Genomic DNA, 21,122 nt, shown 5'->3' on the forward strand with positions numbered 1-21,122 from the left:
GATATGGTAAGAAGGAAAATAGAAAGTTTTCATAATGCATTCCTAACAATGCAGCTCAGATAATGACTGACAGTAACTTACAATAAAATAGCAGTGCATTCTTCTTTTGTTGAACCAAGGAATGCTCAGGAGAAGAAAGAATGGGGAAAGAAAAGACAGATGGTAAGTTATCCTCATAATAAATACATGGGCTGAGATGTCAAAAATTGTTCTTCTTGTAAAGAGAAGTATACTGAAACTTCTTTATCTTTACTACATAACTTCAACCATTTTTTGTGTATTTATAGTAGAAATGATGAAGCTTTTGAGTGCTTTTACATTCTTTCCTTCACACATTTCTGATTAAAATGTAGTATTTTGCATGGGATCAGCTGGAGAAAGACCTGAAAATACAGATGCACTGCTTGCACAGTCCTGAAAAACTCAAATGACAGTTGATAACAAGTAAAAAATGGACGCCAAAGGAATTCTGTGAAGTACAAATGAGCAGGTGTCTAGGTGTTACTGCAGGGTAAACACAGCATCTGCCAGCACTGGAGTCCAGACATGAAAAGAAAAGTACACGCTCAACAAAACACACTATAATTTTTTTTACACAGCTCTTCTTTTAATGCCACTAAGCCTTTATACACTGTCCTTTTACATCACCTCTTGCAGGGACTCACATTTTTGCCTGACAACACTGGCATATTTCAAGAAAGATTTCTTGAGAAATTACCAACCAGATAGATGCAAATCAAATCACTGGAAATGTAAACACACTTGATCTGCAATCGGTGTTTGAGAGAGAACAAAACGCCTGCGTGCCTGAATGAAACAAAAATGAAAGATCTGGATAAAATTGAGTGGTGCAAACTCAGAAAATCTATCAGAGAGTACCAACAGCTTGTGAAACAGCATAATTCAGGGCATGGCATGAGGTACCCTTTCTGCCTTGGAGATCTAAACTTGTAACATAAACAGTCAATATTTGAAGTAATAGACAATAATAGATTTGGCAGAAGTGCCACTCTGAAGGATATCTTTACAACACTGAAGGACAGCTTTACTTATGTGGAGGTGAAAGTTTATTTTTTTTCCCTCTGACTAAATTGTATATGGCCTAAAAATTGTGAAACAAAATTAGAAATAGTAAGTTTCCCTCCCCAATTAGTAACATTTGACTTCCTTCAGACAATGCTGAAACAAACAGCTTATTGATGAACTCCTCAGAAACTCTGTGGCTCCCAACCAGACACAACACTGAAGTCCACTGAGCTTGTTTCCCAGAGGTATGACACCAGTTTGCACATCTGCTACTCAGACTTCTACTTAAGTTCATCAGTATGCTTTTCCTTTTCATTTGCCTTGAATCAATATATTAGCTCAGGCTTCATGAAGATGGAAACAAAACAAGCAAACAAACAAACAAAAACAGAAATAGAAAATTATTAATTTCTAGGCCATGTTTGGTTAAAAAAAAAACACGCACAGAGACACACAGAAACAAGAAAAAACCATCACAGTTCACTTGTAGTTAACAATAATGTTAAAACATCACTACTTAAAATGTATCAGCTCAGATACAGTTATTCTTCTTGGCATAAAACTATAATACAGCTTAGTCTGTTCCCAATGGCAGAGGGGTTGAAACTATCTAGAACCATTCTGGTCCTTTTCAATTCAGGCCATTCTATTATTCTTGCTACATCACTTCTATGTTCAGAATCACCATATAAGAAGTAAAAAAGCGTGCTTTTAGAGAAGCAAAAGCATCACATGTTCTCAAATGACGAATAATTAGTATTGGGGGGGGGGATATATTACATTTCATACCATCAAAGCCCATTAAAAACTTCATAGACTGCATTCTCATTGACAGAGCAGAAGACTCAGTATTTACTCATAAAGTACTCATGCTGGCTTGAAGAGATGATTTTGTTTACCCACAGCAGAATGAGAAAGTTATTTGTTTCTCATACACTGAGAGGCAAGTAGGACAACCATGGAACAGATAAGGAGACGATGATTAAAGATACTTAACTTCTGAAAGTCTAGCTGTCATTGCTGTTTTCTTTCATCACATTGTAGTAGTTTATAGTTTCCCTAAATGGTAAATTTAGACTGATGATTCTGCTCCAAAGGAGGAACAGGCTATTCAGATACAAACAATTGATATAAAATTGTGCTTTCTACTTGTGGAAAATCATGCAGATGTCACAGCTGGACTGTGAGTTAGGGAGGAGCTGTCTACTGTAAATGTGAAACAGAGCAGCAATAAATAGAAAATAAATAGATAAAATAAGTCGGTCTTCAATCTCCTAAAGCTTCTCTGAATCTCTGTTGCAAGTGAAAGTCTGCTTCTTTCATTTATGGGTATGACCCACTAGGAAAATGATATAAACCCTTCCTTTTTGTTTTATAGAAATAAAGTAAATAAATTACTAACCAACAATAGATATAAAATACTGCTATAAGAAATTTCAGTTTATCTGCAGAGATTTTCCTTAATTTGTCCTGAATAAGTTCTTAGGGGAAAGGCTTAAATGGGTTAGAAACAAAATGTATAATATTGCTGAGGTAGCCTAATTTGGCACTGAGCTGTTTTAAGAAATGCTACAACAAGGCTTATGTATGCCAATACAGCACCTGTTTTCCTAGTGTATAGCCATTAACTTATAACTGTAAGGTCCAACATTGAATTTTTCTTTGCATTTGTTTGTTTGATTCTTTTTTTTTTTTTTTTTTAGTGAAATCATTATTATTTATCTTTTATTTACTACTTTAGAGTTTTCTTAGAGGTATATTTGTTTTCCTTCACCTTATGGTAACTGATGAACCCAGACCACATGAGCAGCACACCACCTGTTAACATTATGTGTCCTTCCTAAGCCAGCAGCATGCCCTTTCTGTAAGTAATAATATGTTTCATACATGAAATTGCTGCTTATGACAGATTATGTTATCCTTCCCTCTACTTCCCGCTGGAAGCCTACTGAGAGGCAGCAGATTTCACTTTGTTTTCTATGAGTATTTATTTCTGGAGTGCACAATCTGAAGTTATTGATGCATCCTGGGGCAATTGCAAAAGAAAAGAAGGGGAACCCAATTCAAATTGCTATAATAAATAGCAATTATTTTTACTTTATTTTACTTATTTTTACTTTGTCTGTGTCTGTGTATTTTTTATTTTGGTGTATTTTATATTTTCTCATTACAAAGGGCACGTATGTTTTACATGACCCATAGGTCTAACAGAATATTGTGAGTCTGGACTAATACAAGTCAGGATTCCGTCCCATAATCAGATGTTTTCAGGAGAAAATATCTATAAACTAAAAGATGCAAGGAAAAATCTGTTTTCTCAAATACCTTGATTTCTTCGGAGGAAATGCTAAGAAGAGTGCTTCCCATGAAACTTAAGACATGATTTTGATATATATATACTGTTTGTTTTATATATATATATTTTCAGATCTCTTTATTTTAAAGCTAATGTGTTCTTCACCTCTGCAATGGTTGCAGTTTTCTGATTTGAACATCATGATTTCGGTGAGGTGATCACCACAAAAAAAGTTTAAAAAAAGAGAAAGATTCTTAAAAAGGCAGTATGTTCTTTCTTGTCCATTTCTAACTTTGACTGGATATTTTTAAAGGGGGAAGAGATTCCAATAGTTCAAATGTTTCTCCTATGAAAGATAAGGCTAAAATGCTCAGTGATGATCTCCCATTAATGAAAACAACCCCAATTAACAGATATATTTAATAATTGATTTAATGACACAACTTTGAATGACATGCATTTTTGTACCCAAATCCCAATTCAATAGTCTTGAGAACATAAAATAGTCCATCTTTATTATTTATTGCTCCAGAATCATACTCACTGCCACAATATACTGAAGCATATGTGGAAGCTCTGCAGTGTTAGGTAAATTACACGAACTAAAAAACCAACAAACATATGCAGAAGAGCCCTAAAGCCCTAAAAAAATCCTCCACTAATAGGATGAGGGTTCCAGCTATGAAGGAATGTCTTCATCATACGCACACATCTTGTATTAATAAAAGAAAAAATTGAAATCGTTTCCCACACAAAGCCTGGAATGAGCATTTTGTGCTTTAAACCTATTAAATCACCAGTCCAAGAACAAAGCTCATAGCAAAAACAGCACTGAAAGATGACCAAACATCCTCAGGTCTTCCTTGCACCATGGAAGGGTTGGACTTGATGATCTCTAGTGGTCCCTTCCAACCCCTACAATTCTGTGTGATTCTGTGAAGTCATAGGCATAGGACCTATCCTTGAAAGGATAGTTACAGACATAATCAGCTTCAGTGTTAAGCATCAGCCCCAGAGATCATAAGAAGAGCAAGAAAAAGTTGATTAACCTCAACTCCATTCTAATTGGTTGTTATCTGTTAAAATAATCAGGTTCTGTTAGAATAAAACACATTAGTAATAACTGTTCCAAAACATGCATAAAATAGCTTTTATTTTCAATTTATTTGAGTAATATAAGTATTCCTCCTATCCTTGTCTGCAAGAAATTATGGAGGTGGATACAGGTGTTGAAAATGAGCAAGTCCTGACAGGAATCTCCTTCTCTCTGCAATTTACATTAAGAACAGCACAGGGCACAAACTTAAAGCACAATCTATACAGAAATTTGCTCTTAAAGAAAAAAAAAAAAAAAAAGAACATCAAAAAAGCTTGAAATGCTCAAAAGACTGAAACATTTTTTTTCTACTAGTAATGATTATTACCATGCAGACCAACAGTAGTAAAAGCCTTCCTTTAATTAGAGGTTTTGCACTAGCTTGTTATTAAAGCAGTAACCAGTCACCCTGAAATCACTGTTGACACTAGTCAGCAGCAATAAACGTTTTGTGCCCTCAGCAACACATTTTGCATGGCAGTACCCAACTGCCCAACACAACTGCTGCCGTGTGCCACACCATCTGCTTCAGCTGCTTGACTCCAACTTGAAGCTACAGCCACAGGTCTTCACTGCTGCAGCTGAGGAGCAGAACAGGGCCAATCTGGACGGTGAAGTTAGGATCTGTGAAGGAGCATCTTCAGAAATGATCCCATTAGCACCAGTAACACCTTGTATTACTGACTATTAACTGCCATGTTATGCATTTATATAAGTTTATATAAGTTCACTGGATGTTTGATCTGTAACTGGAATATTGCTTTAGAAATTCTGACCTCCGCCACAGGTTCCCCTTAACTTTTCTCACATTTAGTTGCATGAGGTTATGGGAAACAAGTTATTACTTCAGACTCAGACCTGCTGCCCTGGCTATTGAAACCGCAATTACATCTCTGAAACTGACTTCTTAAATGTCTGAGCAAATAAAGGAAAACAAAACACTACAAAACAAAGCCTACAAAACCTCATTAAACAAAAGCGGAAATCAGTTCTGAAGAGTCAGCTTTCTGTGCAGAAGGTATTTTCCCAGAAGCCAATTATGTTGGTAGACTATTTAAACAGAGAGCTGGATTATTATTTTGGGGTCCTTAGTGCTTTTTTTAGCACCCTGATAAGTAACCATAGAAACTTTGTCTCATTTCCTCTCACGTCACATATATATCTGTGTATCTTAATCACTATTGTCTAAAAGGAATTCTTGATGGGGAAAAAAAGAAGAAAACAGCACCTGAATGGAAAAGTCAGTTCTACAAACTCCTCATCAATGTATTTTGTTTATTTTTAGTAACAACCATAACTGTTTCATGGCCTGCCATCCCTGAATACAGATAAGCATGTCAGAAACCCGAATACATGAATAAAATCAGGTCTGGGATCCCCTGAGGTTTTCAGAGTGAATTATTCCTGAACGCTAAGCCCCACTGCCTTAAGCTACACCTGACCCACTTTACTTGCTAGCAACACTGTCCGAAGTGATGCTTTCTGAGGTGATGAGAAACATCCCAGATCCCTCCACCTCAGTGTCCTTAGAGAACAGCCACCTTGGCTAACTCCAAGCCAAGCCACCTATTCAGCTCTCCCTGCTCTGAACTCACACTAGTAAATCAGCAATGAATAAATAGGTTACTTGAAAAAATAAAGTATGTTGATTTCCCAACTGGACATTCTCAATTTTGGAGAAAATGTACTGTTTGCAGATAGATCCTGTAATGTGATTTACACGCTTAAGATTGTGAGATAATGTCCCAGTCCATTTTTTGTTCCATATGTGCAATACAGAATGCAGCACATGCACTCTGCCATTTCCCTCTCAACAGGTGCCCCGGGCAGCTCCAGGTCAGGCCAGAGGAGGACTTCAGCTTTCAGAGTGCTCATCTCCTACTGCTTTAAAGCTGAGATTTAGCCCTGCAAACGTTATGACGCAGCAAACAAGCACAGATCTGACCTCGAATTCCATGTGGCATTGTGCTGGAATAAATCTTCAGTAAGAAGGTGTGAAACCTAACAGTTTTTAAGCCTTTGTTAGCTTACTGCTCTTGTACTGGGAGATCAGAGGAAGCCAAACTTTGTACATTTCCATACCAAGAGGAGTTTAGCCTGGAAAGCAGCTAAGTACCATAGAACCTTTTGCTCACTCCCAACAACTCCCCACTCCCCGCAGTGGAGAACTGAATACTCAGTATACTAAAACTATTTACTAAGGAAGGGATAAATAGTAGTAAATGTAAGAATATGGTAGTAGAAGCTGGAAAGCTGAAACATCCTGGATTCTATGCTGCTGCTCAGCAACAGGAAACACTGGTCGTGTTATCAACATCATTTATCTCCTAAAACCAGAACTTCTTCATAGTATCTATTATCACACCAAATACCATGAGGAGAAACGACATAGCTGAAACCAGGACACCAAGTGTTGTTACTTCACTGTCTTTATTGCAAATTCAGTTAAGCCTAACTACAAAATTCAGTTCTACACCTTGTTTTTGACTGGGCAAGGTCAAATAGTGATTATTTACCTCTTTGTGGTTGAAAAGGCTATCGCTGCTGTTTCCGTAACAAGATGTTATTATCAAGTTAGCAATTTTTTATTTTTTTTTCCTAAATTTATAGGAGTTTTAAACAAAAATATAAGTAGAAGCACAAGTTTGAAAAATGGCTATGTAAACCCAGGGAGGCTAACAGGACTAGTTGGTAAAAAGCATTCATAAAGCTTTAGAAACTTGTGAAATTATGTCCTAGAAGAAATACAGGACATTCTAAAAGCCGAAGCAGCAGTTGACTTAATTTGATCCCATTAGAGAAAAGGTGGATGAAGGAAGTCTGTCTAAAATTACTTTATAATCCCATTTTGGCAGTGACCCTCAAGTAACAACTTATTAATTTGTTCCTAATTTTAAAATCTTACTGTAAGCACAACCTTGCCAGCATTGTAGTGCAGTTAAAACCATAATTGTCTATGTGACAAACATGCTTGTTTTTTGAACTTCTAAATTAGAAAAGCAAAAGCAGTTTTTTGTTTACTTTAACATGCATATTTTCCTAGCACCAATACTATATTTTTTCCCCACAAACATGGCTTTTGATGGAATTTGTTGTTGAAATATGGCTGAGTCTATACTTTACAGCAGACATTCCTATGTGTAAACCTCAAAAACAAACCAAATCCATAAATCAAAACACTCCCTCCTGTTGTCACAACACATTTACAGTCTAGTGAAACCAGCCAACCACTGAGATGCTCTTTTACTGCTGAGGAGCAGTAGCAAAAGCCCACAGGTGAGCACAGGATACATGCTGTATTCCCTTACAAACGCTTTCAGCAATCAAAGGTTCATGGGTTTTCCAGGTCTGATGTTACATAACTTTGACAGACATTAAAGATTTTCTGCTCCATTACACATTCCCGATACATTCTTCACTATAATTATAAATTGTCTGGCAATTCCAGGAATAATTGGCTCCATAAACTTCCCATTTTACAAAAAAAAAAACAACACCTAAACCATTTTTGAGCTTTCAACTTGATTCCCGAATATATCTTTGTTCATTTCTCATCTTCGGAGAGCAAATAATCATTTATTCCTATTGATGCTCTCTGTATAATGTATTGAGTTTTTTCACACTCTTTTACAAGTGAAGGAGATGTAATCTTCACACAGGAGGCCTCTGTGTAAAAGCAACCTACAGCAACTATAAAACTTTTAAGATAAGTAGCCAGAATTTCATGTATATATGAATTTTTAAAGCATCACAATTATTCTATTTTCTTGCTAATTTTTCATAAATATTCAAAGAAGTAATGAAAACCAGAGAAAGATTACTTATAATAATTTTTCCCTCTGCTAAATTCTGAGTGCAGGCAAGACATATTTTTACCTTAGGCTAACTAATACATGTTAATTACCCAGCACAAAACCAACATGAGGAAGCTGATTTATTTTGACTGTGACGTAAATTCAGCAAAGTTGGATCATGAGAAGGAACAGAACTTGACTTTTTGGTTGTATTTTTCAACTTTTTTCTTTAATTTTGATCTTCTGAGAAATCTCCCCCCCTTCCACTCCCCCCCCCCCCCCCCCACCCAATGCTTCTAGCTATATAGTAAATAATGGGAAAAGAATTGTAACAAGAATTGAATGTTATTTTTAACTACACATTTTGATTTGTGCTTAAAGTGTACCAGAATTCTATTCACAGAAAGGAAAAAAATGCTTGCCACTGAAGCATTTTTTCTAGTGATTCACAATTTAACTACTATCTACTTATTTCAGGTTACTCCAACTTCCCATTGGAACATTCTTCTCTGGCAATGTCAGAAATAATTAAAAAGCAACTATTTGCACAGTGTTTTTGCTGACCTAGTTTTATCTTTATGCCATTTTAAAACCTATCAATGTACCACCTCCGTGGAGACAGTTATTCCTCCACTTAGAGACTTCCAGTAACAAAAGAATGAGTGGCTGTTGCTAGAGGAGATTCTGTTTCTCTTCAAAATGGTCCATCTTAAGCTCTTCATCCTCCCCTGCTTTCAAGTCCAGGTATATTAATGATTCTATTTTATGAGTTAACGAACAAGAAAGCATCTGGAAACATACTTTTTTTGTGTCCTTACAATGGAAGCCAGTGAAATTAGCTTGCGAACTCAAACAAAAAATACTAGCAAGGCAACTACGTCTGATGCTCTGTGATTAACTTACAACTATCCCAGTATTGCAGAAAAGAGAAGTGAGCACAGGAAAAGGTTGTCTATGGCAGCACAAAATGGACCACAGAAGGTTTACCAGCTACCAATACTGTTAATACATTAAGAGATTAAAGGAAACAAGTGTCCTTGCAGATGCAATTCTCTATTATTTTAAGGTAAAAGTCAATGCCACTGTAACAACTCTTTCCAATAGAAACTGCTGGCAGGGTATGAAGGAAGCGTGCAGCAGCACAGACTGCCTCTGCTGCTAACAATTGCCAGCCAATCTAGATGATAAGCATCAGCAGCTGGCTTTCCAGAAAGGATGGTAAAAGGCTAAACCTTTGCCAATTTGGCATCAACAGAGACCTTTTATTTTGGCCCCCATGTGGCATTCTAACTCTTCACTCTTACAATATATTGCCACTATATTACAGACACTCAGATGCCGGGCAGCAAAAAGTCCAAGAAGTGTTCCTGAAGATCTAAACTAGATTACATATTATCAAAGGATGAAAACCAAAGAAGAAACACCATCTATTCTGTCTATTATTATCTGCTTAGAAAAGGGATGCAGAAGTACTGTACAGAGAGCTCCCTTTGTATCCATTCCAGAGCTGTCTTCTGCCGCCCAGCAAGGAGTCCCTCATTAGCCAGAAATGATCAGTGATACTTAATTAAGGGCACTCCAGAAGAAATCTTTCACTAATTTGAAAAAGTCTCTTTGAAATGCTTTTGTTTACCGTTCAGAAAATCAAAACAAAAACAAAAAGAAAGGAAGGAAGGAAGAAAGATGTTACTGCAGTAAAAACTGCTAGAAAATGAACAAAAATAGTTTCACTATTAAGGAGAATTAACTTATGTAAAATATTAACCACAGAAAAAAGGCACTGTATCAAAAATGCATTTTTCTTGAGGATTAGTATTTCAGAACACCATAAATGAAATTAACTTTTCATAAATGTAACAAGCATACTTTATTCAGGATTTAAAAGAAAAGTGGAGGAGGGCATGTCTGAAGGATGCAATATCCTCAGTTCAGTGCTACCCAACAGATCCTGTAAAAGCCCAGTACTGCCCAGTCCTGTGTGTGTTGTAAAGCAAGGCTACAACAGAAGGCGGAAAGCCTTCCCCTCTCAGCATTCTCAATTTCCACTGGAAATACAGCTCACATGCATGGAATTAAATCACATACTTAGATACACTTCACTGGTCAAAAACTATCTGGACTTTATTTTGAACATTACTGTTGTATACACTTAAGAACTTGGACTTATTTTAAAATAATAATAATAATACGAAAGCATAAACTATTTGAAAAATAAAGTATATTAAAACATTATAATATATTTACTTTAGAATACCTCAGTAAAACATTACCTTCAAAGGCAAAATTACCTAAGTGCTACTTTCCTTCAGATATTTATTCAAAATTCAGCACTCTGCTAGATTATTTTATTTGAGAAGTCATGTAAGTTTCCTTCTGATTACTCTTTTCAGTCTTCAGTGTGCTGAATGTTCTGTTTTTAAATCAGAATGCTCACAGGAGAGTGAAGATAAAAATCCCAGCTCTCCAACATTCAACATCAGAAATATGGAATCACAGAACTGTTGGAAGGTTGGAAGGGACCCTTAAAGGACATCCAGTTTGACCCCTTTACAGTGAACAGGTACATCAAGTTGCTCAGAGCCTGGCCCTACTTAACCTCCATAGATGGCGCATCAGCCACCTCTCTGTGCAACCTGGTCCCACACCTCACCACCCTTACTGTAGTGCTGTATATCTGTAGCAGATTGCACCAGGTGAGCCAGGTACTGTGCATCAACTGAGGCACTGCGCAGTGCAACGAATGCAGGACGTGCAGAGACTCCAGCATCACGAAAAAAAATACCTGGGTATTCCTTTGAAACACTCAGGTCTTTATCTTCATGCAGCCACCTGCAGAGTACAGCAGTGTCTGGAAAGCAAAAAGCTTATCTGCTTGGAAAGTAAAAGATGTTCCTATGATAGCAAACAATTGAAAAACTCACCTGGGAGTGTCCAAAGCACCACCCTCACTCTCAGCTACATTCAAGGGTCACACAAACCTATGGCAACAGGGCTGGAGTTGTTCTTTATGTAACTGAAGGGAACAAAATGAAGGTGAGGAGGGGAGTATCTGTCAGCCTGGCAAAAACACTGATCACTCTGCTCACCACAGACGGGGCATGGACTGGAAGGAAAAGCTGGAATTCAGGCAGAAGAGGAACATCATGAAGTAAAGCCTGTGCCCAACAGAATAAAGCTCTCCTGACTGCTGGGACTGGCGGACGGAGGAAAAAGCTCCACTGTTTTTATTTGGGGAACTCTTAAGGCCAATGAGCTATCACTATAAATCGTCCAACATTCAATTACTGTTGCACTTGAACTGAGATAGCTGACTATTTAGTGACCCAGAAAATGTGTCATTCTCCACAGGACACAGTTCTGCTAACCATTATCCACCTACCTGCTGTTACTCTTGAAACACACTTTTGCTGACTACAGCAACTACAACTGCTTAATTCTGTTTTATTTCTGCACATCAAATATCATCTTGGTAAAATGAATTCCTGTAATTAAAATGCTTAGCAGAGCTGAGGAGCTCCATAATATGGTTAAATGATGCTGGAATATTATCACATTATGTCATTTACAGCTTAAAAAGTATAAGCTTATACTTTAGTACGGAGTAGACATTACATCTGCAGTCCAAAAATCTGCATGAAATGTTGAACTGCCAGGATCAGAATCTTGACTAGAATTAGTTGATCACATTAACTACAATGGTTTCTACTCAAAGTTAGAGTCTTATTTCTCCTTAGAGAGTTACTCCTTTTCAGTCTCATTTTTTGTGCCTGGTTTATCCACCTGTCACCATGATCAGCTTTACCAAAATTAACACTCTTTGGAACCCTATTCATACTTTTGTGCTGTGGCACAATTAGTATTAAAATAATAATCTCTGCATCTTATCTTCCCTGCATTGCTTTTGATGACTAATTTCATCTTTGCTGGCAAGACCCCTGCATTTTGGGACGTCATGCACTACAACTGCTGCTGTTCAGCCTTTCTGATGTGTACATAGGTCATTCTGAAAGTAATGCCTCCTGTTTATTTCTATGGAAACTACAACAGATACAAAGAGCACAATAACTCTATTTGGTAGGGCAACGTGTCAGCTAAAAAACACAATTTTTTCTGTATAGTCACAACCATTATCTCTGCATTTTCACCAGCAATGAACAAGAGCCTGCATGTCATGTTCATAGATACCTGCACCAGTGGAGCTGACTGCTGTCCCTGTTGCCACTTCTGTAACACACCACTGACTCCACACTGTGCTCACATCCACAAATTTGTTTCCATCAGTGTTCACAAGAGTCATTGAAAGTCAGTGGGTGCCATTTTATTCACATGAAGGAATTCAGTGACACACCTTTGCTTCATCCACACTTCCACGTCAGAAGCCACCATGTCAGATTGCTGCATTGCTGCACCTGCTAACATCAGTCGCATCACATCAAAATGTAGGGGAATATTAGCAGGAAAATTCATCCTATACTGCCACTGCACAAACATCCATCCTGATGTTGCAGGTGAACATCATAAAACAGGAGGCATTACTTTTGGAGCAGCCTTCATACATTTGTTTCTGTAGGTTCTCCAAGTGCAAATTTCACACTCAACAACTTTTTTTCTTTTTTGCTTGTCTGCATCCTGCCACTGTTGCTTTGCATGCATGCATTATATTTCTTTGTGTATTATAATGTATGCTGTAAGTTCACACCCTTTTCTAGACAACACAAGTTTCTTGAAAAATCCCTATCAAACCTACAAATGCTGTCACTCTGTTTTTATAACAAACAGCCCTGCTTCTCAGAAGTGCTGCCATCTAACTACGAAAAGACAAGGTGTGATAAGGGCAGGTCATGAAAAAAGGGAAAGAAAACAATGTTCTGCAAACAAAAGATACAAATCATTAGGCAGCTAACTCTGGTCATGATCAATTTTGGTATTTTAAGAATAAACAAGGCACTCTGGTGCTGTCGGAATCTAAGTCATCTAACCCACCTTATTTCATCAGCAACTACTTGGTCGCATACCATTCAATACTGACGAATGATGTTAAGGAAACATTCAGGCAGGAGGTGCTTACAGACTTTCAAAGCACACTTCCTGGCTTTCCTTTACTACATTCAATAGTAAACACAAGCCAAGTTCCTCCACGAAGACAAACAATATCAGTTTGCACTTTGTGTGTTGTTGCTTGTTTTCGCTTAAGTAGCTGTTTGGCAGTCTAATAATATTGCAAATATCCATCCTTAAGAAGGAACAACACAGCTTTTGCATTTAATTTTTTCTCTCTCTTCCTAATGTTTGTTAAATAAGTACTGATCTTCTACGGCAGTGTAGGCAATCCTAATATTTCACAATTGAAATTAAAATAGATGGATTTTTGGCTCCTGGATACCATCTGAAGGCATACTGCTTTACTTGCTCTTACTGCATACAACAAAGTTCTGCCAAATTTCAGTATCTGGTATTTTTTTAGACAGAACAGAAGTCAAGAACATCTGTTACAGAAAATAAATCATAAACATTTTTACCTTGAAAATGTTCAAGTGAATGAACAATTTCCATCAACTTCTTATTCAAAAATATTTTGAAATGTTTATCCAATGAGCTTCACTGTCGTGGAATTAGAAGTTCTAAAAGAGACCTGAGGGCTACTGTAACTACCTGTGTGCTACTATAACTCCAGAGTTACCATGATTTACATTAGAATAGGATGTAGCCTTTAATTTTTGTGCCGAATGGCATCAATTAGATACTGGTGAAATTGTGCATAGGGAAATGCATTAGGAATGGCAGGGTTTCACATGGCATGAATACCACAGAAATAGCCTACTGTCTCCAAGAATGCTGGGGTTTTAATTTTGAAAGGCATCGCTGTTCTTCTCATGTCCAAACTAAAGCTGAAATCACACAATTCTTAGTTCATTCCATTCTCTCCATCCCCTCCCTCATCTGAATCAACCTTTATGTCTGACTGAGGCACTGATCTTTCTGTCTGACAAGACATCATGAAACTGAAATGGTGTCTGCTTTCTGCTTAATTTATAGGAATATTTTTAGAGTGAATACATTTGAATAGATGGTACTAGAGAGCTTTTTATTTATTTATGTATTTATTTATTTATTTTAGCAGATGAAGGTGACTAGAAGTTATTTTAAACCTTCCAATTAAAACTGCTCTGCTTTTGTGTAATTGTTGCTAAATTGCCTCCCCCCACTACAAGGCCAAATGTTGGGGGTGGGTTGGGGGGGGAGGAATGATTCCAGAAAGAGTCCAAATATATGTTCAGAGTGGCACAGACAAAACAGCCATCTGTGGAAAATGATGGATTTTGCACAGATTTATTCTGTCTACTGCCTTTACTGAGAGATTCTGAAGAACAGCCTTCGAAGCTGCAGCCGTACTCTTCAGAGACAGATCACCAGGAGCAGCACAGGTCTCTCCTCAAAAAAGGAAAGCAGTCACAATGACTCTCTGGGAAATCTGGAAGACTATTCTTTGTCTCAGCCTGCTATCTGAATGCAAAGTGAGGAGCATGTTGCTCTTCTACCTTCAGATTTATCATTGAAATATTCATATTCTATTGAGGTGAGATATTCTAATTATTCTATTCACCCCTCAGCCTTTGTGCTTTTGCTTTTAAGAACGTGATAACAGTAGTGTTTCCTCTTCTGATACCGTTAATAGTATTTGCCTTTACAGAAACCACTTTGAAAGAAGCATTTGTTGGAAAAAATCCCTTCCTGCCTTTGGAATACCCACAGCTCCCATTCAGGATTCCAGGCAGCAGATGAGCTCTGTGCCTCCCTAAGTGAGTGCTTTTTCAAAACATGTCAAATTACATTAAAGTTCAATTGACCTATAAGTGTCCTCCTTCACACGAAAGGGTGACCTGTTCTTCCTCACAAATTCAAAGGCTTTCTAATGGATCTGACACAGGGCTTTCTCTCCCAGGGAGATGCACTTGACCATAGCTCCCCAATATCCTGTCTACCTATCACCTGCTTCAAACCCCCCTGCCTGGCAGAAGGTCCTTCTGTCCATCAGCACGGATGAGACAGACCACAGTGGTCAGCATGATTAAATCTCAGCGAATAGCAAGCCTGAAAATGATCTTCTTGTCTAAACATGACTTAATTCACAGTGAGGCAATAAACACGCTTGTAATCAAGCTCAGAAACTTGTTATTCAGGAATGAAATACGACATTCATGTCAAAAACTTCTGTATCATTTCTAGTGATACTGACATATTTTACTCCAGAAATAAGTGCTATATTAAAAATACAAATTATGTCAAAGAATTCAAGGCGTTAAGCTGTGATCACCTGTGTATTTATTAAAAAACTGCATACTATCAGTTTGCTGCTACATAACAGATTTTTCTGTGTTCATTTTTTGCTAGTCAGGAACTGAAAAATACTTTCAGACATGAAAATTCTTCTACCAATATCAAAATAAACCAACCTACTATATTCAGTTTCAACAGTAACATGCACTACCTTGATAAAACCTCCTTTTAACTTTTATAACTACTGTAGCTCAAGTGTCACCCTTGTATTGACAGTAATAATATACAAAGTTATTCCTTTTGTTTCCTGCTCATATACTTTCTGATTAATGAAATGCAGCACAGTATTTTACTATGATGAGCTCTCACTGCAAAATTCCATACCAAAGATTAGGGTGGGAAAAAAAAAAAAAAAAAAAAAAAGAGAGAGAGATTTAAGGATGCAAAGTGAGGCTGTGAGTAAAGCATGAAGGAAAGTCAAGGGCTGATTCTGTTATTGCAAAGAAGATGCACAATCCAAAATGGTACATTGCTTGTGACAGAAAATGGAAGTTTTTTGGCACTGATACCAAAAGGAGACAACAGCTCATGCAGGTTTGTTCAAGGTGTCTTTGTCTTCTGTAACGTAGGAAATGACTGCAGAGTAGCTCTACATAAAGTTTGCACACACAAAGAAATCTTTAAATTCTGAAGGATCCACTTTTTGTATTTATGTACCACGTTGCATATGATTCTAGTCACTCCATCACAACTATTCCAGTTTTCCTTTTTAGACTGAAGAACAGTGATTACAATAGCTTTTACTCATATTCAGGCAAGTACATCTGGTAACAGTAAGAGATTTGAGAAATCTCAATTAATTATACTACCAAACCCCTGGATGAGGTTTTTTAAAGAGTAAGGAGTACCACCAACAGCAGAAGGGAAAAGTACTCTGTCATTCAGAATTGATTTTTCTCCTCTATCATTGTTCAAGAGTTTTTATTTTTTATTATTTATTTATTTTTTGGTCAATATACAGGTGCTACTCCATCAAATTCTGTAAGGTTACATATTAAATACTGTCGTCTTAAGAAATTTGAGTATGTAAGACAGTGGCAAGACCAGTTAATTACTTCTTGATGTGCACTGCATGGACATGAAACTTGTCTATATCTGATGATATAAAAAATGCCATTCTCCCTGGATTGCTTAAACTGGAGCTAATCAAAATGGTAAAAATCAGATCACACAACAGTGTTGAACATCTGGGAGATAAACTATGTCAGCCTGGCTACAGGAACGCAGTATCAGCAACAGCCACTGTCAAATGGCCTTCATTTGGCTGGTGTTCATTCAGTTTACAGAATCACAGAATCACATAAATGTTGGAAGGAACCCACAAAGAACATTAAGCCTGGCTTCACACAGGACCACCCAAACCCTATGTCTGAGAGTTGTGTCCAAACACACCCTGAACATTGGCAGCTCGGAGCCATGCCCACTGCCCTGCAAAGCTGAGCCATGACCACCACTCTGGGGGGCAAAACTTTTTCCTACACCCAGCCCGACCCTTCCCTGATACAGCTCACTGCCATTCCCTCATGCCCAGAATTAAAGCATAGCACTACGGCACCATCAAAGCATTCTCTTTGGGATGGCTGTTCATTGAAGAAAAAAGGAAAAACAACTCATCAGCCAGACTCTTACAAAGCATACTTAGGAGGATTTCTGGTCCAATTAGCATTTACTGATTAGTTAATGGACTATATGAATCACTGAGAAAGAGAATTCCCACACAAAGAAGCCAGATGTGAGTTCATATTTGTCCAGGAAGAAAACTGATCTTTAATCAAGCTTCTGGAATAAAGAGCTGCTGGGACCTTACATTAGAAGACACAATCACAAGGACAGCTTCCTGATTCGTATCTTTTCATCAGAATTTTCTTGTTTTTCATTAAGAATCTCTAAATAACAAATTTATAATTTCTGGGGGTAGACAATTTCATCTTACAAAGCATTAGACTTACATGGTGACAATGAAAAAAAGCATTACTTTACTTTCTTAACTTCCATAAGAGAAAGTATCGCTTTTATGCCTTACCTTAGTAATGATTTTTAAATTACTAAATGAGGACTTGAGATGCCTAACAACTGTGCAAGAGCTTAGGACAGTTTTTGTAGTATTCTAATGCTAAATCAAAAGTACAGAGAAAACTCTGACAACATCAGATTATGCAAATCTACAAACGTGATGTACTATGCCATTGGAAATTCATAGCAAGAATGCCAGGAAAACAAGTTAAGTAGGTGGTATTGAATCTTCTCAGAAGGAGGAAGACAAAACGTAGAATGAAAGACAATTTGGTTCACAATAATTCCCCAAACCTTTTTAAAAGCAGAATGATCAAACTGCAACTCTGAACCTCGCCTTTTGGCTGATTAAAACCATCTCATTAGCCCACACAGGATCATCATCATAAGACGTATTAGTCTATTCTCACTGACAGTGACTTATTGCCAACTCCAAATTGAATATTGATGTTTTGCTATTGAAATGTCAATGCAAAAATTATACATGGCTCTCTAGAGTCAATGGCACCTTGAGATTTAACTATGCCTATGACCAAAGGAAGCTCAGTAAGTCAGAACTGGCCAATTCAGATTAAAAAAGTTTTTAGATCACAACTAAACACTCCTTGTGAGTTATGTTTAAAAACGTTTGTGTGTGTGGAACAGGGAAGCAACAACTCTTATCTTGCACGTGATGTAGAAAGACCAGTACTTGTAAGCTGCTGTGTCATGCATAGATGCTTCAAAATCTTACTCACTGTCTACACTGTTGTCTCTTCAGCTCACAATGAGCCAAATATACCCCAGTTCAACAATTGTTTATGCATACCCTTAAGCCTTCATGAAATGTGATACAACTTGAACACAGAAAATGTGTTCAAGGTTTTGTAAAATTATGGCTTTGGTCATCAAACTGCTTGATTGAAAATGCCTTCCCACGTTTGCCATTTCTGAAGTCTCAAGATAGATACAACCTGTGTGACATAACACAAAGTCTTGGATGTTGCACCTGCTCCCCTTTGAAACGCACTGTCGCACAGTTTTCTAACAAGTCCTGTTGTTCACAGCTGAACAACCTACATGGAAAATCATTGAGCTTTGGGTCTTCCTTAAAAGATTTCTTCTACTAGAAGGTGAAGTGAGACTAGCAAAAATGTGCAGCCTTTTTCAGTATTTACAAATGGCTTCCATCCTGAGAAGGTGCCTAGAAGGAAATGCAGTTACTTTTCCTTTTACAACCACCACCCACATCTCATAGCCAGATTTCACTCACAGCAAAGGCTGATTCACCCATTCCCCCCCCGCCGCTATAGAAATACAATACATTAAAATGCACAGCCTTGGGGTTCAGCTTGTTAAATAAACGCTGAAGAGCAGAATATTCACTCCCCCTCTTAAGTGCTAGGAAGGCTGCTGATTTTCTTTTTCAAAAGGGCATATTTTCCACCTTGAATATATAGCTCATAGTGGCACTTCTATCAGGAGGAATAACTCTTCTGCTCAGCAGTTCATTTAAAACCACAAATTTGCAGCAGCTTTTGCATAGCTTCTGGTTTGACTCTTTTTACTATACAATAATAATAATAAAAAACTTTTGAAAACCTTTTTTCACCATGTGCAAAAGAGGTAGTTTCAATAGCAGAAAGATTCAGGGAGGAATGTTCTTTCCTACACACAACTAAAACAACTTCAAAGATTAAAGTCACAGGTGAATCAAGTCTTAAAGGAGAGAGAATAATATTAAGTCTAGATCGTAAACTAAGAAGGTATTTAGGGACATAATTATCTTGGCAGAAGCAGCTCTGTCTTCCATGGTAGCAAAATTAGCTATACTGAAATAAGCTGTTTTCCAGGAAATATTTTCAAACTTACAAAACTAAATTTTCCACATATTTTATGTGACTACTTTTGAAAGATAAATGAAGTATAATTGAGAATCGTATCTTAAAGTATTATAAAGAAATACACTTAAGAGCAGGAATAAGACCCTTTCATTTTAAAAAGTGTACAGCAATAAGGGCTGTCAGGCATAGCCTTGTACATCTAACAGTCACTTCTTGTCTCTCAGCTAATAAAATCTTCCATAAACACAAAATCACCAAGAAACACAGAATGCAGACCGTTTCTCCTGACAGAAAAAAAACATGCATTTACACTCAGCCTTACATCTTCAGGCTCTGCTGAACTCTTCATCTATTCAGACTGATGGAAATATAGGAACAGTAGCTTGGAACTCACAAATAACTCAGATCACAGCATCATTGTCTTTTTTCCTGAGAGAAAAGCAAGCTTGCTAATGAATCTAAAGCATCATACTGTATTCATTTTAAGGCATAGGAGTATTTCAATACAATTCATTGCTGAAAATGCCAGTGAGACAATAAGCAAGGGTACTTTCTTCAACAACTAGAGGCATTATAAGGTCACATACTTATAATATTATAAATTGCATAACAGTATAAATTTAAAATCAATTAAAATAGAAGATTTACCTTGCAAAATCCAGGATCCATGGATACAAGCAAGAAAGACAAATAATTTACTGCCACGGTTTCCAGCTCTGCTGCTCGCTTACTAGAAAACAAGAAGAGGAAAATCCACTTAGATTTCTAAGTTGTACCAAGGTTTTAGAAATGGCAATGTTCTTAGCGAAATTCCTTGAGACGGTCTGGGGTCATATTCTTTCCAAGAAGGAACAAAAAAGATGTTGGAGCCATAAATGTCTCTGCTCAAGTAAAAAGCAGAGGCAAGTGAAAGCCAAATAATACCAAATAATACTGTGTATTCACTGGTGCTCATGGGGAGCAGGTAACTGTTAACCACAGTAGCTTACAAAGCAGCTGACTAAGGGATCTGAAGGTGAAACTGACACAAATATTACACTTAAAAGACAGAGAAAATAGAAGTCTTTCCAGAAGGATTAACTTTTTTCCCACTGGTGATGGAAGCTGGCTCCTCCACAGCCTTTTCCATCCATGTCTCCAACTCTTCAGCCATGGCACACTGAATTGAAATCACAATTTCCCATCTGCCTTTATGGAACACATAGTAAAAAATCTACTCAAAAGCAAGGATATAGGAGTTAAGAAAAATGCTCACTTTTTGTTTGTCAGGACCAGAATGATTCCTTGTAAAGAAAACAAACCACAGCCTATACAAAAATCCAAACCACACTGATACCAAAGACTATGAGTGACTGTTATTTCTGAAGATTAATCTGAAATAGATGCCATGGGCTCTTTCAATCAACATGGCCCTGTAAGCCTTCCAGAAAGCAAATGAAGATAGCAAAATACTTTGGATCTTGCCATAAAGAAAATGTCTTTCAAATACCGGAAAAAGAATACTATGCACCTCTTCATAAAACATATCGTGGCCTGACAAAGATTAATTTGAAAAGTGAAATAACAGCAAGAAAAAATAAGAAAACAAATGTTCTTAACATTTTAAACTCGACTGCACAAACCTGCTTCCCTGACAGAAAAACTTGAGTTCCTCATTCACCTCACCAGCACCTCCTCAGAGATAAATTCAGCACAAGATTTGCTCCAGTTCCCCATTAGCTCCTTAGCATCTCATT

The 21,122-nt window shown here is 37.3% G+C and overlaps 1 protein-coding gene across 4 annotated transcripts in view; it reads right to left on the bottom strand.

The window, feature by feature from the left end:
* The window catches only part of LINGO2 (leucine rich repeat and Ig domain containing 2), a 462,402-nt gene that overhangs the window by 271,881 nt on the left and 169,399 nt on the right, over positions 1-21,122 (bottom strand). For all 4 annotated transcript variants that reach the window (XR_004305522.1, XM_015849935.2, XM_032441226.1 and 1 more), the window contains exon 2: positions 20,035-20,116. The gene's annotated coding sequence lies outside the window, so the exon portion shown is untranslated. The remainder of the gene's footprint in view (positions 1-20,034; positions 20,117-21,122) is intronic.

The sequence above is a fragment of the Coturnix japonica genome, chromosome Z, assembly GCF_001577835.2.
Source record: "Coturnix japonica isolate 7356 chromosome Z, Coturnix japonica 2.1, whole genome shotgun sequence".
Lineage (NCBI taxonomy): Eukaryota > Metazoa > Chordata > Aves > Galliformes > Phasianidae > Coturnix > Coturnix japonica.